Raw genomic sequence first — 12302 nt, forward strand, 5'->3', positions numbered from 1 at the left:
TCACATCTTCTTGAGGCCATATTTTTTTGCGTTGACAGAAGAGATCTGTCTTAGAGCTCCCCGGATTGACAATCTGTGGGCAACCATTTCTATCCTTCTCCTGGATGGTGCACTCCTTACAATCATAGGTTTCAGAGACTCCAGGGTCTCCACAGATCACACAGCGCCCCTGGCAAGAGCCAAAATTATACTCATCACATGTGCACACCAGAGTTCAGGGACGCACGTAGGGGTCACAGATCACACACTTGACATCACACCTTTCACACAGTCTTCAGATTGGCAAAGACAACCTGCTTGCGGCAAGAGATCAAATCCAGATGATGTTTAGCCATAGCTCTGATACAAACTGGCCACCGACTCAGAATGTTACTTCTGATAGGTCTCTGTTGGCCAAGGAAAGTCATTTAGGCCAGCTTCACTCTGAAAGGTGAGAATTAGACTCTACTTTTTGAAGCAAGGAGAAGCATGCCTATATAGTGAGGTCAGGAATTGATGGAGGCCACATTTCAGGCATCTCCTGCAGCCTGGATAAACCTCAGTCAGAGCGTGACAGTGGTAGCCCCAGAATGTGTGTAATGAAATGAAGCAAATGGTCATTGCATGCTGACTATGCAACAACACCTTTGCATACATTATTACATTTAATATTTTCAATAACCCTAAGAAGTAGCGTGGCAGATTGATTTTTCAGCTCCAATTCTTCATTGTTCCCTGGATCCATCCTCTCACATGAGACATGCACAAGGGGATTATTTCCCTGTACTTTTGGTTTGTACTTCCTTGACTTTTGGCTTGGCCATATGACTTACTTTGGCCCATGGAAAGATAGTAGATGTCATGCAAACAAGGTTTTGAAACGTGCTTGTATTGTTTCAGAGAGTATGGTTGGCTATGCTCCCTGGCACTTTTGTCTTCACATTGAGAAGAATTTCTCCCAGGGCAGTGCTGCCTCTTCCACCTGGAGCTCAGAGCAAGACCCGTGGAACAGACTGTAGAGCCAGCTGGATTCAGAACTCGAGGCAGAGCTGTTCAGCCAAGCCTAGCCTAGGTCAGCCAGTTCCCAGCTAGCCGACCATAGATGGGTGAAAGTAAATGCTTATTATTGTATGCTGCTGAGATTCTGCGGTTGTTTGTCATTGTTGAGTAATACAGTAGGCATTATTAGCTTCATTTCCCGCACTGAAGCCCAGAGCAGTTTTTAAATCAAGCTAGACTTAATACCACACCCCACACTGTCTGCTACACGGGTACTACAGGGGATGGGCTAAGGTGGTGTGACCAAGCTCCTACTCTGCCTTGGTGGGCATGGGGTGGGGAGCTGGAGGAGAGCATTTTCTAGGGATCTAAGTGGGAAGGCTCCTCTCTGTATTGCTTCCCTAGGAAGTTCTCAGAGATTGCTGAGCATTTTTATCTTGGGGTGTGTGTGATTTGGCAGAGGCGGGGGGTTGCTGCTGTACTGAGTCTCATTGTTTCCTGAGGAATTTCCACCGAAGTGATGAACAGCTGAAGAGAGGGCCTGTCTACAGAGCTCAAGCATGAAAGACAGCATTGTTGATTTGACTGCCTTGTGCAGTTAACTAAAAGACTCAGAAGACCCCGGGAGGGCGTTGGTCTCCTAAAGAATAACTCTGTGTGTGTGTTTGGGACTTTATACCCTATAGAGCTCTAACATTTGATACTCTACGCAATGAGAATAAACAGAGGAGTTGGCATTCATCTAAGACTTGGCTTTTGATATTTATACAGATTAAAGCTCTCTTTTCTATATCCCATACTTGTTCTCTCAATGAATGATGTTATGTGACTAAATGTGTGAGAGAAATCTCTTTACCTGGCTCTGAATGAGTCCCTTTACCTCATGAAGGCTCAGTTTCCACCTGGGCAGCATGAAGCTTGCCCTAACGACCTAACACCGTGAAGGGCAAATGAGAGCCTAGATGAAGAAACACAACCTTCATCAAATTGCCTGTAGATGAGCAAATCTGTATATTTCTGGATTAAATATTATTAATGGGTATCAAGAACCCAGAAGGATGAATTTTTATTTTATTTATTATTATTTTTTAAAGATTTTATTTATTTATTTGAGAGAGAGAGCATGAGGGGGGGCAGGGTCAGAGGGAGAAGCAGACTCCCTGCTGAACAGGGAGTCCGATGTGGGACTTGATCCTGGGACTCCAGGATCATGACCTGAGCTGAAGGTAGTCGCTTAACCAACTTAACCACCCAGGTGCCCAAGGATGAATTTTTAATTGTCTCATTTTTGCACTAAAAAATAATTTTTAAAAATGTATGTGGGGCTTGCCTCTGTCATTATCTGGCTACAGTCTGGTCTGTTCAGGTGAATGCTCATATGGTCACTGTCCACTGAAGCCAGTTAAGATCTGCAGAGAGATGTCAGCAACTCCAACGATCGTCCCTCCCATCTCTCAGCTACAGAGTCACCATAGCCTGGTCATAGGTGTTCGTCCCATTGGCCACTTGCCAGATCCTCAAAGCCCCTTGACAAGGCCTTGGTGGGATCTGACATTGGCTCAGCTTCCTCTTCAGCTCCGGTCCAAGGGGGCATTTAAAGCCTATATATTTGTTTCTCTCTCTTTCATATTCCCTTTGAACTGGACAAATAATCCAAAAAAATAGAGTTTGAGAGGTAGAGGAGTTGCTTCCGTATCTCCTTTATCTATTTCTATGGACCTTCAGAAAACCAATCAATCTCCTCCAGAATACTGGGGTCCTTGGAAGGGATTAGGAACCCAGACACCCTCAGTCCAACCATAACATTGAGCATCCCCTCAAGCAAATGATAACATTTGCATTAGGGGATTTGATACTTGGATGTATCTTAACTATGACATTAATCTGGGAAATGCTAGCAGGAACCCAATGAAGACTCTCCATCCCAAGTCCTCCTCCAATCACAAGTGTTTGTTTTAGCAGTAGAGAAGACGGAAGGATGTTCTTACCTATATTGTGGTAAAGGATCAGACTGGGGTAAGTACCAACCAGCTCATGATTCAAGCAAAGAAAGGAAAGCATTGCCTGAACAATACATTTATGGGAAATAGAGCAATTATGCAGATCCAGGAGGCTGGAAGTAAAAGTGGAATGAGGAGCATTTAGATATAGTCAAATCTCTAACATACAAGTGATTCAGGAATGGGTCCATGCCAGCCTGAGAGCAGCTGACTGCCACCACAAACCCAGTTTCCATTTTGCTCAGATGGCTTGCAAGACATTTCAACAGCAGAGTTGTAATGAGAACTTCCTTTCTAGGCAGGGAAGGGGCCAGTGCTCAAAATAACTTCAGTACCACCACCAAAGCCTGTAAAGAAAACATTTGACAAAGCGTGCACATTCCCAGAACCGAGGCTGCCTCTGGCTAGATCTCTAACCCAATGCAAAAACTGCCATGTTCTGGGGCACCTGGGTGGCTCAGTCAGTTAAGCGTCAGACTCTTGATTTTGGCTCAGGTCATGATCTCAGGCTCATGAGGTCATATTCAGAATGGTGGAGAATGGAGTGGAGAGCAGATGCTCTAGGGCAAAGCCTGGCTCTGCGAGCTATTTCAGGGTTTTCAAGAGTAAAAGGCATACGGAGTGTAATGGGCTGTCACATTCATGCCAACCAAGAATGATAAGAAGACAGGTATGTCAATTGCATCAATGATCCCCTAACTAGAGAATTCTGTTAATTAGAAGACCCAGGTAACTTCAGGCGTAAAACATAAAAAGAAAATCTTGTGCCCACTTGAGACATCCCAACCCTGTTGAGGGGCTTCCTCTTTCCTACTCACAGGTAACACATCAAGAAAGTAAAAAAAAAAAAAATTGTAGGGAATTTTGTCAAAATTAATTTTGGGGGGCTCCTACTAAAGTCGTGTGGAGGGATGCTCTGCTAGCTTTGTTCAGTTGTGCTTACAGCACATGCCATGAAGCCTTTTCTTATGGGATTGTTTATGGTTTCCTGAGTCTGGATACTTACTTGTTTTAAACGTAAAGGTATTTACTTTTTAACTACTTAGTTGGCACCACAACTTTCAGGAATGCATGTCAATTGAAGGAAGACAGTATTTTCTTAGTTTAGAACTCTATCAAGAATTGTTTGCCACTTGAGAACAATCATGTCACCAATGCTCATATTATTCACACTACTTGTTGCAGATACTTACGTGAGTCTGCATTTCATGGTGATTCTATGTCCAGATACAAACCCCTAAATATTAAAGTTTTTCATATTCTTTTTTTGTGTATTTGATCTGTCAAAAACTCATGAGTGTGATAAGGTCTTCCCTCTTGTAATTTTGCTAGTCTCTTGTAGCATTTCCAACAGGTTTTTTTGCTTGTTTGCCTAATTCTACATAATTTGGTCTATAACAAATGATTATGATTGTTAGGGCTTCAATGGGAATTGCATATTTTATCATTGTAAATGATTTCCTATTATTTTATTTACTGATTTTGCCCTAAATTGTACTCTTTTGACAACCATATTAAGGCCCCTAATTTTATTATTTACTTAAAATGTACTTTTATATGGTTGCCATTTTTTTTCACATATCAGTGTTTCTTTTAGTTTTATTTTGTCTAATACCTGGATTTTAAAACAAACTCTGAGTCTTTATCTTTTAATAAAACAGTCTAATTTGGTTACTTAAAAAATGTTTCATTCCAAATAATTTTAGATTTATAGAGAAGTGTGAAGATAGTACAGAGAGTTCCTATGTACCCTTCCCCTAGCTTCTTCTGATACAAACGAACATCTTACATAGCCATGACATAATGATCAAAACTGAAATTATGTTTAGACAATATTAAGAAGATGATGTTAAACAATTTAAGAAACTAACATTGCTACAATATTATTAATTAACCCACAGAATTTATTTGGATTTTTACCAGTTTTTCCATTAATGTTTCCTTTCTGTCCCAGGATCCTATGCAGGATCCCACATTGCATTGAGCCATCATATCTCCTTAGTCTCCTGCAACTGTGAAGTTTCTCGATCTCCTTGGAGTAGAGTGAATTGGGTCTTCCAGAAAGATATGTCCAAGCCCTAACCCCTGGTGCCTGTGAATGTGATCTTTATTTGGAAATAGAGTCTTTACAGATGTAATTAAGTTAAGGATCTCAGGATAAGATTATTTTGGATTGAGGGTGGACCCTAAATCCAATGACTGCCGTCCTGATAGGAGAAAGGAGAGGAAGATTTGAGACACAGAAATATAAGAAAGAAGGCCACGTGAAGACAGAGGCTGGGATTGGAGAGATGCTGCCCCAAGCCAAGCGACACCAGGAGCCACCAGATGCCAGAAGAAGCGAGGAAGGATTCTTCCTACAGCCTTTGGAAGGAGGAGACCCTGTTGACACTTGAATTTCAGACTTCTAGCCTCCTGAATTATGAAAGAATGAATATGTGCTATTTTAAGCCACCAAGATTGTGGTAATTTGTTGTGGCGGCCTGGAAAAATGAATACAAAAACCTTGACAACTTTGAAGAGTGTTGCTAGGTATTTTGTAAAATGTCCACTGGTTTGGGTTTGTCTGATGTTTTCTCATGATTATACTGTGGTTATGGATTTTGGGAAAGAATACCAGACTGGTGAAGGGTGTATCATATCAGAGGGTATGTGATATCAACATGAATGGTGATGTTGACCATGGTCACTTAGTTAAGGTAGTGTTTGTCAAGTTCCTCTACTGTAAAGTGACTATTTTTCTTTTTTTCATGCTCTACTTATTAGAGGCAAGTCACCGAGTCCACCCAGACTCAAGGGGTCCACCTTCTATAACTTTGCATTCTACTTTGAATCCTGGAGCTGACACACATTCATTTTAAATATTCCTGGAATGTTTTCAAAAATTGTTCATAGCTTAGGCTTTTAAAAAAAACTATTAATTCCAGTTAATAGAAGTTTCACAGGCCACATTCACTTACCACAATGAAATAAAACTATAAATCAATAATAAAAGAACAAATAACATATAAAAAACTGAGCATTCAAGATACTGTCCTACAATACTTTTTGTCAATGAAGAAATGAAAAGTTTAATTATTGGCTATTTAAATAAATAACTATAATGTCAAGACCATATGTCCAAAATTAAGGAATGAAGTCAAGTTACACACAGGAAGAAATTAATGATGGTAAATATTTGTATTATTAAGCAAAGAAAAGAGGGGTGCCTGGGTGGCTCAGTTGGTTAGGCGGCTGCCTTTGGCTCAGGTCATGATCCCAGGGTCCTGGGATCGAATTCCGCATACAGCTCCCTGCTCGTTGGGAAGCCTGCTTCTCCCTCTCCCTCTGCCTACCACTTCCCCTGCTTGTGCTCTCTCTGTCTCTCAAATAAATAAATAAAGTCTTAAAAAAAATGAAAAGAATAGCAAAAATGAATTCACTAGCCAACTCAATGAATTAGAAAAAGAATAACAAAATAAGCTTAAGGAGAGTAAGAATTCACAAATAATATTTTAAAAAGCCCGATTTGATATTTTATAAAATAGAAAAGAAGGAGAACTAATAAGGAAACCCTCGAGCTAATTCTCTGGCTTGGAGCGGAGCCCAATGTTTAGACAACACATACTTGGTTGTAAAAGTCATCTGGATGAACTATAATGCAGCTTCAGCAGGAATCTGCACCAGGAGCCAAACCTTGGCAAAGCTGGAGGTTCAGTCTTAGCCTCACGTCTGACAATTACAAGTTTCAGAAGGATCAGCTTTGAGCACCGACTCCATTGTGGGCGGCGGGTGAGAGCATCAAAGACACCTCTTTTAAATATCCAGCTTTTAACATCAGAACAAGACCTCCCATTTGGGCACAGTGGTAGCTGTAATTCAGCAAGTTCTAGTGGCCACTGAGGAGTCTCCTAGGCTCAGTGAGACACGTCTGGGCTCTGGTACCATGCAGAAGTAAGAGTAACCAGGAAGGCTCTTTAAACGTGAGTATACTCCTAGGATAGTTGAGACACAGCAGGGCAAAAAGCCTATGGCGATAAAAAGATTGGAATTTTGTTAATCTTGGAAGATGGGTTTGAGTATGGTACTTGGAGATATGACCAGGGAGCCATTCTTTGCACCTTAACTACAAAGCAGGACAGTCTAATTATGTAAGACCAATTCATTAGAAGCTGCAACCCATTGCTGATTAAGTTGAATGTTTCATCTTGTATTGTGAAACAGACCTTTTAATGATGCTGAAATCATAGAAACATGTTTTTATTTGACCAAGGTTTTATTCTCCTACATCACTCAAGAGAGTTCATTCCAGATATAAATTTTTAGGGCTTATCTTATGAATTTCTTTCTTTTTCTAAGTTAAGGCAATCTAATAAATATTCCATAAATGAGACAAAATAAATCTTCCAGTGTATCTTTGACAAACTGATTGCTAGCATGCTGTTTAATGGTGAAAAAAATGGAGCTATAAGTTGAGTGTATCTGCTATCCCCTTTGTATTTTACATTGCTCTTACTGTTCTAGCCAATAAAATTGGGGGGGGCGGAAGAAAAACAGAATATAGATAATGTAATAAAGAAAGCAAATTGACCAAATTTGTACTTATCATTTCCACAAGACTGGCTTCACTTCAGATATGAGCTGAGTTCCAGAGTCTCCAGGTCATTCTCACTTCTGACCAGCTGGCCACAAATTCAGCAGTTCCACCTACAGATTCAACAATTCACTAGAACAACTCAGAACTCAGCAAAGCATTATTACTGTTACAGTTTTATTATAGCAATGGGATACAAATTAGAACCAGCCAAAAGGAGATGCATAGGGCAAGGTCTGGGAGGGTCTCAAACATGAAGCTTTTTTTGTCATTTCCCCATGGAGTAAAGATTGTCACCCTGCTGACACTGATGTGGAGTATTGCCAACCAGAGGAGCTCACCTGAGCTTTGGGGTCCATGGTTTTTATTGGGGATTCATTATGTAGGCATGATTAATTAAATTGGTCATTTGACTCAATCTCCAGCCTCCTCCCCTCCTCTGAGGTCAGGCTATTATCATGTTACTCACAGGTCCAACCCTCCAATCACACAGTTGGTCTTTCTGGCATAACCAACTCCTATCTTGTCATCTCATTAACATAAATTATCAGGTGTGGCCCAAGAGGACCACTGTGAATAACAAAGATGCTCCAATCACTTAGAAACCACCTTCCAGGAACCTGGGACAGAGACCAGCCAAATTCTTTATTATACACCTGTCTGTCTAATATAAAACACAACCCCTCCCCCATCTTAACTTTCTATTGATGGTTCTTCTTCCTCCATGTTATTCTCTTCCCTCAACAGTTTTTCATCTTTATTCATGTTGTGTATTTATTTATTTACTGTTTTTCTCCACCACTGGAACATAAACTTCATAAAGATAGGCACTTTAATTGCTTTTTCCCTAGGGCCTACTTTATCTCTAGTGCCTAGAAAAGTCCATCATATAGGAGGTGCTTAGACAGATAGATAGGTAGATAGATAGATAGATAGATAGATAGATAGATAGATAGATAGATAGACAGATAAATGGCATAGAGTTGAAATGGGATGTGCTATTAATAATGCTCTTAGTTAAGGGAGCTGGACTGTGATTTTTATTGTCTGATTTGAATCTTGTGGATCAAAGCAATGTCGGGAAAGAGGATGGTTAAAGCCTAATTTGAACATCTGGGTAGGAGTGATTTAAATGTAAGTTTGGCATACTTTCACTTTAATTTGGTTGTACTTCCTGGTATTCTTGATTGGTTATTTTGGATATTGGGGAAGTGCAAAAAGCAGCTAATAGATAAATGTGTCTATTGATATGAAAGTTCCTTGGAAAATTTGACTTTAGGTGAAAATTTATTTTTTAATGTTCTGGAAGGATCCATTGCAGGAGGTTTGGGTTAAACTATTTAGTTTTGTCAGAAGTGCAATTGGGAGGAGGACCAGAAAGATATTCAAATAATGGGCAAGGGCTTGGAACAGGAAATTATCTGCTCCTCTCTGGTGCCTCTTGGGGTTATGAAGTCACTAAAACTTCTGATGCCCCTGCAAGGCAGCTCTGCATGCTCCCTGCATCTCTTCCTGACCCCTATGGGCTGAGGCACATAGGGCAAGGCACTGGTTTCGTATGAGTTACTCAGGTTATCTATGAGGCCGAACCAAACTGCACATGGGAAACTGCACAGCAGGCTTCCAAGCAGTGATTTAGAGCCTTGCAGGGAAGAGGCTTGGCACCAGCACAGCTCAGGATCAGCGGCTTCTCTCTGCAGACCTCCCGGCATCCTGGTGCCGAATGAGCTCATTTTCACTTACTCTTCTGGGGACACAGGTCAAAGGCTGCGTGTTTGGACGCACAAGGCTCAGAGCTGAGCAAGAGATGAGAGGCCCCTGCTTTAGGTTGGAATGAAAGGGCAGTGTCTTTCCATCCACACAGGTCTATCCTCTTATTGTCTTCATAACATTATCTTACTTCTCATGCTTTTAACTTAAAAATTGTAATTAAGTCTTGAGTTAGTGCATAAGACTATTTAAAAATGTATGCAGAGTATGAAGAATAATGACACCGCACATACTCATGAACACCCCTCCCCTCAATCTAGTTTGAGAGAGAGGGACGGCCTTGCCGCTAGCTTGGAAGACTTCCATCCGCCCCTCCATGAGCCCTTCTCTCCTTCTCGGGGGTGCACAATTATACTGAACTTTGTGTTATCATTCCCTTGCTTTTAGTCATAGTTTTACCACATAAGAAGGTGTTTCTAAAATAAAATGTGTGTGGTGTTTAGTTTTGTATGTTTTTGAACTTTATGTAAATACGTTTTCTTCTGCAATTCGCTTTGTTGACCCAACGTTGTTTTCCAGAGAGTCCTCCATGTTGTTGTGCATGGCTGTGATTAATTTGGTTTTCTCTTTGTGATGTTTAGTATTCTATCAAGTAAACATATCACAATTTATTTATCTGTTCTTCTGTTGGCAAACATTCGGATTGTTTCTAGTTTTTTGCTGTTCCAAACTCTGTGGCTGTGAACATTCTTGTGACATGTTTCTGGATGACAATAAGCAAGAATTTCTCTAGGATATATACCTAAGAGTGGTAGTGTTGTGTCATAGGAAATTCACGTCTGCAGGTTATTAGACAATGCTGAATTGTTTTCCAAAACAGTTGTACCAATTCATGCTTGCTCTGGCCATGTTGCTACTCCACATCCTCTCCAGCACCCAATATTAGACTTCTTCAATTGCCAAAAGGTTGGGTGTAAAATGATTTATCACTATGGTTTTAATATGTATTTTCCTTATTATGAATGAAGTTAATATCTCTTCATATCTAGATTCACCATTCTGGGTTCCTCTTCTTCTAGGAACATATTTGTGTCTATTTTTCTATTACTTACTCATCTTTTTCTTGTTGGCATGTAGGAGTTCTTTATATAATTTGTGTACTACTCTTTTATCCAGTTAATGTGTTGCAAATATCTCTACTAGTTTGCGGCTCACCTTTTTGCTCTATTTTTGTTGTCTGTGGATAAGAAGACATTCTTATTTTTAATGCAGAGAAATTTATCAATATTTTATTTTATGGCTAGAGCTTTTTCTGCAAAGTTTAGCAAATCCTTCCCTCCATCCATAGTCCTGAAATTATTGTTCTAAATTATCTTCTAAGGCTTTTTATTTTACCTTTCATATTTAGGCTTTTAACATACATGAAATTGATTTCTAAATATGTGGTGTAAGGTAGGGGGTCTGGTGTTATTTTCCCATTTCTTTGTATTCCATATGGCTACCTAATTATTTTAACATCACTATGGAAGAAGGCTATCCTTTCCCCACAGGCCTGGAATGCAGTCTACATCTTGTTTCAGCCACCTATATATGTGTGGATCTATCTGTGGGCTTTCTATTTTGTTCCACTGATATATTGTACATCCCAGTACTCACGTCTCATTGTCTTCATTACCATGTCTTTATGATAATTATGACAGGTCAAGTTCACCCATTTTGTTGTTCTGCAGTAGTAACTTGGCTAGGCTCGGCCCTTCCAAAGAGGGTCTGAGATTTTACCCTACTTGAAAGCTGAAAAGTTAACCTGCCATAGTTTCATGAATGATAACAGGAGACATGAGCCTCCTAGGTAAGACACAAAGGACTTTATTAGTCACAGCACAGCAAATAGTATGAGCAGGAACATGTTTGTGTCAGTGTCCCTTGTCTACGAGCTTCACAGGGCAATGCATGTGGACCCAGAGGGAAGCTTGCACACACAGTGGGGTGTATTATATAGTGGGATGTAAGCTTAAGGAACTCAAATCTTTTATAATAGTGAACATGCCTACTTTTGCTCTAAAAAGAGACACTATCTCTATCTTCCAAGGTTGTTCTTTTTTAATTTAAATTCAATTCGCCGACATATAGTACATTAGTTTTGGACATAGAGTTCAATAGTTCATCAGTTGGATATAATACCCAAGGCTCATCACATCATGTGCCCTCCGTAATGCCCACCCCCCAATTATACCATCCTGCCACCCACCTCCCCTCCAAGGCTGTTTGTTATACAAACATCCTTGCAAAAATAGTTGAGAACAAAGAGCAGTCAGTGCCTCTACTTGAAAGATGTATAGAAACATCAAGGACCCTTGATCTTGGGTGCATATTCTAAATTTAGCCTGTCATGTACCACACATACGCATGCACACACTTGGCCTGCTGGGAATTTGTTTGGAATCACACTGAATCTATAGATTGAGGGAGAGCTGACCTTTTTATAATAACAAATCCTCTGATTCATGGCCATGGTTTCTCTGCACTTAGTTCACCTTAACGTCTCTCAATAAAGTTTCCAGAGAAGTCTAACCTATCTTTTGTTTAACATATTACTTGGTAAGATCATATCCTATCTTGGCTCAAATTCCTGCTGTGTCTCCCTATTTTACCCAGGATAATACCTTTACCCTGCTCTGCATTTTCCCCTTGGTATTTATCATTTTCTATCCTACTATATAATACTAGGTAATACTATCTTACCAAAATTTACATATTTGTTCATTTGTGTGTTAATTATATTTATCATTTATATCTGCCTCCTTTAACTAAAATATTAGCTACATGAGGCAAAGATCTTTGCATTTGTATTTGCTGATGGATTTCAAGTGTGTGCAATAGTGCTATGCCTATAGAAGTTATTTGAGAAATGTTGTTAAATAAATTAAGTGATTTTTCCAAGTTATGTTGTATATTTTGCTGTTGTTATAAATGCTATTTCAAAATCAAGTTTCTATATATTTGCTGGTGATATATAGAAATGCAGCTTATATTTGATAGCC

General features: G+C 39.9%; 1 pseudogene; it reads right to left on the bottom strand.

Annotated features, from left to right (window-relative positions):
• Positions 1-335, bottom strand: LOC118523502 (PHD finger-like domain-containing protein 5A pseudogene; annotated as a pseudogene).
• Between the last annotated feature and the right edge of the window lie 11967 nt (positions 336-12302).

This window comes from Halichoerus grypus, chromosome 10 (assembly GCF_964656455.1).
Source record: "Halichoerus grypus chromosome 10, mHalGry1.hap1.1, whole genome shotgun sequence".
In the NCBI taxonomy this organism is placed as follows: Eukaryota; Metazoa; Chordata; class Mammalia; order Carnivora; family Phocidae; genus Halichoerus; species Halichoerus grypus.